We start from the raw sequence: 7,097 nt of genomic DNA, 5'->3' as shown, positions 1-7,097 counted from the left end.
GAAAATTGTATAAAGAATAGATATGTGTGTATGGACACTTTTAAAGGAATATATAGAATAATTGTTTTTTTTTATTTGAAAAGTGAATACGTTCAAGCCACAGAACATGTGATACCTCCATAGAAGAAACAAAGAAGAAACAAGAGTATGAACACGGAAATCATTGATTCGATAGTTGAGATTAAATGTGGCACAGTGTCATAATCATGCGATGTATGCCGTCATGATGAACAGTACAACGCATCCGTGAGGGAACCACATTTGCATGACAAGTGATCTTTTATTTTCTCGTCCAAATTTGTAACACAGACAAGAGCCTGATCAAGAGACCAACTACCGTCTGTTGTTATTCTGACGCACTTATTCTCAGTTTCAAGGATTCTACCCCAGAGTTTAATGAACCTGACTTTTCAGAGGCGTGTTTAGTGAAATCGTTGAAATATTCCGATTCAGATAAGAGAATAATGAAAGAGACAGAATAGAGTATTAACAGCTTGATATATACTGAATACATAGACAGGATAATTTGTGCGACACGGCCACGACTACGTAAACCCGATAGACGAGAGATATACCCTCTGCAGAGCATTTCGTGACTTTGTTAAAGGTCACGTTCGACTTTCAAACAAATATCATAGGGTCGAAAAGATGAATTAAACTATGCAGGAGCTTTTAAAATTCTGGAAGTTTTGAATACTCACGCTAACTGATAACAATATCTATCCGTCGATGCCGCACATATTGTGTGCTGTGTGTATCTATCAGATATCTAATCCCTATGTCTGAACGTTGAACGAAATTCTCTAGGTTTCACTTTTTTACGACAACATTTAATTGGATGGTGGTTTTGATACGGTTAAACTCACATAGACTGATTAAAAGAAAGTAGGTAATTCCATCCGACCTGGACAACTGAAAGCCGCGTGGTTCTTATAACCCGACCTATCATCTCCAAAATCCACAAATCGAAAAGTTATTTGTTGTGCACGTTTACCACATTCATGTCTTTCTAAATTTCTTCTCTATCTCATTTTCATTAGGACATAAAAATATGATTTTTCAGACAGATGTCACATTTTGCCCGGAAACACGTCGCTAGAAACACACTGTTTTGAGTTTACCTTTAGAAGCATGCTTACATATTAATCAAAATCATTACTGTCCACGCAAGCAGCTTGGCTAGTTATAAGACCATTGTCCTTAATTATTTGAAACAAGCTGACGCCATGAATGCTACTATTAATTAGTCTTCTGCGGGTAGCGCTTGATGACACTTTATAATTTCTCCTCAACACACCGTAAACTCATAAATAAGTGAATAATTTCAGATACTGGACAAAAGTCGCGTCGAGAAGTCCGATAACAGAGACAAATTAACAAAATTTTGAGAGGAGTTGAGAATTTTATACTGAATCGTTGGAATGACATCGTTATATATTTGTTGTTTTTTCTACTGTATACACTCACTTTAATCACATAATGAATGCAAGTCTCCTAAATTAAGTTGACATAAACTGAAACTTTTGAGCGGCTCAGATATGATACTCTTGTCGTAATGCTCAATGAACAAAACAATGTCGTTAATATGTTGACTAGATAAGGCTGGATATTCTTGCGTTTCTAAGCTCAAGGTCAGTTTCTTACGTGATATGAAATTTTTGGTGAAGCTTCCTTTTTCATGTAAGGCAATGATCTCATTCCAATGTTATTAGCTGTCACATGTCTCCTTTATAGTTTTTAAACTTTAAAGTTTGTATGTGTGATGTGTGATAGTGAGCATGCGTGAGTGAGTGCATCACGAACTCTACAACGTGTGGAGCGGTCTCAGTCAGAAAAATGTAACAACTTAGCCGGCTATTGAACCACTCTTTTTTGAGAGTGGGGATTTAGTCGAGCGGTTCTCTCTGTCGCCTCTCCGCTAGGCGACTGATGCCGTATGTTGTGGGTTCGAACCCGATTGAAAACTAGCCGTATTTATAGCTTGGATCCGCCCTTAGCATTCAAAGAGAAATTCCCGAGGTTTTGGTTTTTTGTTGTTGTTTGTTTTCGGATGTAGATATGTCAAAGGATAATCCGCAATACTTAAAAACCGTAAAAACAGTGAGTGCCACTAGATGGAGTAATCGAAAGGTAGCATTTGATTGACAATGAAGTCATGTTTTAAGTGATCGCAATAAGACATCAACTTCAGTTGTCAGTAGGTTCTACTTCCATTGTTGAACCCAAGCCTCAAACCTACATCGTACATTAACGTGTATCATTCACATTTATATTTTGTTCGTGTTGCTTGTTTCCTACCGCTAATTGTGCACCTTTTACAAGCTATTTTTTACGAAATCGACGATGGCCGACATTATGTCAGCCACATTATGTCGGCTGTAAACTTTGTGATTCACACTCTACCTCGCTGTGGCGGCGTCCTAACACTTCATTGTACTGCTATAGATTATGTAGAGAAACAAATTAAATGAACGCGAACGTTTTCATGCTTTTATTTTATCGAAAAATTGATCCATTTTTGAGAAAATGACAACTCGGACACCAAGCTGAGAATATTATTTTGTGTTATCCTCTCTGATCATGATTACAAGCACAGTTATCAAGTCCGTTAAACGTACCGATGACGTCTTCGCTTTCAAAAGCTGTGGCAAATTGCCTCATTTTGGTAAGGTTGCTTTCACAAATAACGATTAGGGGGTCCGGAGGAATCGTGATTGAAATCGTATTTTTTTCAGATCCCCCCTCAATACCCTAAAAAAATTTCAAACGCTCCCCTCTATATGATCAAAATTTTTCAAGTCCCCCAAACTATCACAAGCACGCATATTTGTAAGGCATGTGCGCGCAGACAAAATAAACACATATTGCGCCATTCCGCTCGCAAAGGTTCAACATTACCTGTTATTAGTACTTTGTAAAGTCATATTTCTAAGGCAAGTTCTTAAATTGATTCATTTTTAATTTGCATCAGTGAACTTTTTGGCTTTAGCAGTCTAAGCCAACTTGAGTTAATCCAAATCTGGCTAGGTCAACTGCTCCTGCCGAAGAGGACACAAAATGCCGATCATGACAGAGTATGCAAATTGTGAATTCTAGCTAATTGCCATATTGTATAAACTGAGCACAGTGACCCACCAAAAATTTGTTTCAAAAGTACAAGACATATACGAATTGGATGCCACTAAAAATTGACAATATCGGAAGGTTAAAATATTCCATCAAATAAATGTTTTATTCTCTGAAATACCATATACCAGAAGGTCTCCTGGTCTTCCATGCGTTGCTCTCTGGCCTAATCTTGTGTACAAGTATGTTTCACTGTCATGAGTGTCATTTGACACAAACTCTTCTTCAACTACCATGTACATCAGAGTCAGAGGTATCTCTATCACTGATCAGGTATGCAGTGACAGTAACACTGCACTAGCAGGGCAGTATCTGATAGTGACACTACCAATAGGCAGTAAGCTGTATTAACTTTGATAATTTTGACAATATTTTTGTTCAATTTATACAACTGCGTTCTTGTTCTACTCCCTGCAGCATATTGAACTGTCCAGTAATCAGCTTGCTATCACAGCCTGTGTATGTGTAGCATACATTTGTATTACTGACAACTTACTGTCACTGATTAAATTATCACCTAATACATATTTATATATACAGGTTTTGTCGACAAACTAATATTGTGTGTTTGATTATGCTGTAGGGAGACAGCAAGAAACTGTAGTTGATATATTACATAGAAATATTGCAAAAATCATCAACAGTTGCAGCTTCTGCCCTGTTACTAGGCTCGTTTGGTTTTTTATAACAAATCACACGTTTAGATTTTTTCGAGATAAAAGTCATGAAATGTGACAAAATGGTTCTAGATTTTGTTAAATGATTACTAACATTACAACAATTGGATGACATAAAAATGGTATTCATTTTCATTGAATTACCAACAAAAACTTGGAATTGGAAGGGGACCAAATAATTTTCAAGTCCCCCCTCTACTACCCTCAAAATTTTCGAATCCCCCCTGAATTCCTCCAGCCCCCCTCCCCCCAACCATTTTTTGTGAACGCAGCCTAAGTTGTTGAATGTTGTAAGCCTTGTTTAGGGCGCCACCACTGGCTGAAATGTGATGTATGCTTTAGAGGATGGTTGCTGACCCTACTGTAACATAATATAATCCTATTGTTGCATGCACTTTGAATACTAATTGTAAGATACCAATGAAGTTAGAATACGCCTCGGGGACAGATATTCGGACTCTCAAAAGACCAGTGACAATGGAAATGGTCGTGTATGTGATCAATTACATCATCATCAACATATCTCAAAACACGCCGGGTTCAATAAAATTAAGTGCTTTCTCTTACAGTTTCAATGTCATCTAGAGATCGCGAAAAAATTGTTTTGGGAATAATTAATCTACTTTAATCGGCCTATTCACCATTGAATACGACACGCTAGTCATATCCGTTAAGATATGACCAGATATGTTAAGGACTGTTGTTGTACATTGGATATCTGCTACACTCTGAGAGGTGTCTGTTGTGACGCGTTGTGTTGATTTCAATGTTCATGTAGCCGTAAAAACTTCCTACAATTGTTATTAGTGACCTAAATTTAAAAATAAATTAATAAACAAAGTAAATAAATCAAAATAACTACATCGAATCAACATGAAGTTAGGTGCATGCACTAGGAACTGCAATCAAGCAGAGTAACGAAAATCTGACAATAAAGACAATTTAATCACTTATAAAGCACAGTATGTATCATGAAATGGTTTTGGTTAAATTAATGACATTGTGAGGCGAGAAGTTCCACTGAAAATAATGAATAAATATACATGGAGTGATATACAGAAACAATTACGAGTAATAAAGGCAAATTGCTATTTCTAAACACATTAATTCTTCACTATGCTGAAAGGCCTTGTGAATAATAAGCGGAACTTGCACAAATTATCACGGAACAGAATAAAGTATTGCTCATAAAAATCAGAACAGGTACCGATATATTTGCAAAACTTTAGATGGTAAGTTCGGTACCGAATATGATACGACCAAACTTGAAGTTGTAGATTTGGATAATAAAAAGTTGAAAGCAAATACAACTGTCTGTCTTAAGATCACGTGAATGCGTAAGATAAGGCAGTAGATATCTTACATTTTTTATATGTTTTGAATATGTGTATTAGTCCTCAATAATGAAGCGTCGGTATATACAAAATACGGATCGCTTCACCTCATAATAGTTCGCAACTGCTAGTTGAAAGAGCGCCATCTATAGTTTGATCACATCAGATACCCTTTCCCGGGTTATGCACAAAATAATAGCAGATATGTGAACCGTTCTCTAACTTTATTGTTATAATCGGTATTTTTCCTGTTTAATTTAAATGTTTTGTGGCCTTCTTTCTTGTGTTCTCATCAATAGACTTCCCGTTATTCCTAATATGCACACTAAATTCTGCAACAGACACAAACTAAGACACATGCAAATAAGTCATGGCTGACAAACTGAACAAAAGTACGAGTTGAAACGTCAAACACAACACACACACTCCGGTGATTACCTTTTTCCTTCCTCATACCATTACTTGAAAGCCACTTCCGACATTTATATTCCATGAGATGACAATTCCTCTGTATGGAGCATCACTCAACAAGATTTGTTGATCACAAGTATTTTGAATGGGGTATTTTCGAGTCTGTTACCTTGTTGAGCAAATAAACTTTGGCACCGCCGATCAGGAAGTTTCTAGGCCGTGTTGAACGCAGAAAAGAAGGTTTCGTGTTCAAATTTACTTTCTTACAATAGACTATGCTACTAAATGCCGAGTAACAACTTGAATGAGAGAGAGAGAGAGAGAGAGAGAGAGAGAGAGAGAGAGAGAGAGAGAGAGAGAGAGAGAGAGAGAGAGAGAGAGAGATTCGTTTTCAGGATTGCAACATACAAGACTATCGGCACAAATATTGACTACGAGAGAGATATTCAGTAATTGTTGCATGGCGATATATGGCGAGGGTCGGTGGAAAGGTTGACAGTCAGCGCCGGCAATCGCTGTCAGGTCAGTGTAACTCATCACAACAAAGATTTTGAGGCGAGGGAATACAATGCTAGGCAGGAAGGTCGGGGAAAATGTACTACGTTATGACAAGAAGTAGTTGAGAGTATATATGGGATACCTACATCAAGTAAGTCGCATCAGGGTTCATATCAAATCCACAGAGCAAGTAAAATTATTCTACTATAGATCTACTGACGGAGCTGCAACATTCATTTTTGTTCAAAACAACGAGTGACTTTTATGGCAGTGTTGTAAGTTCATCCCTAAATGGGCAACAATAAACCAGAAATACAAAGGACTATCACTTTAGCAACTTGAAGTTCATGATTTCCATTCTACAACCGCATCTTTAATATGATGACATATCGGTGACAAATATAATTCAACATCGTCTACTGATATATTATACAGTCCATAATAAACTTCACATCTGTTCTTCAATAAGAACCTTTGGGTTTGAAATATTTTCCTGACAGGAAGGTCGAGGAGAAAATGTTCGGCAAACAGGATGATCCCAGTGAAAAGACGCTTTCTCAACCTCCCCTGTCGTTAACTTCAACGTTGCCAAAAGAAGATGCAATTTATGCTGACTTAGACATATTCATAGCAGCCATCGTTACCCATATATGGTGATAAGGTGAGGGTTGAATGAATTACGGGAAGATGAATTTTGGGAGATGCTAATAGATACAATCTGTGACGAATAGATTAACCTTTCTGGAAGAATGCGTGGGAGAATATCTCATTAGTAATCGAATAATTGATGTAGGTTGGCTCTTTCAAATCAATACTGATGAACAAGACGGAGTGTACAATACTGATCATTTTATTCTTCCTACATTGTCTGCAGTATTGATACATGTACATACATACATACATACATACATACAAACATACATACATACATACATACATACATACATACATGCATGCATGCATGCATGCATGCATGCATGCATGCATGCATACATACATACATACATACATACATACATACATACATACATACATACATACATACATACAT

This window comes from Ptychodera flava, chromosome 2 (genome assembly GCF_041260155.1).
Source record: "Ptychodera flava strain L36383 chromosome 2, AS_Pfla_20210202, whole genome shotgun sequence".
Lineage (NCBI taxonomy): Eukaryota > Metazoa > Hemichordata > Enteropneusta > Ptychoderidae > Ptychodera > Ptychodera flava.
The sequence above is the reverse complement of the archived record's forward strand: the minus strand, read 5'-3'. Positions refer to the sequence as shown.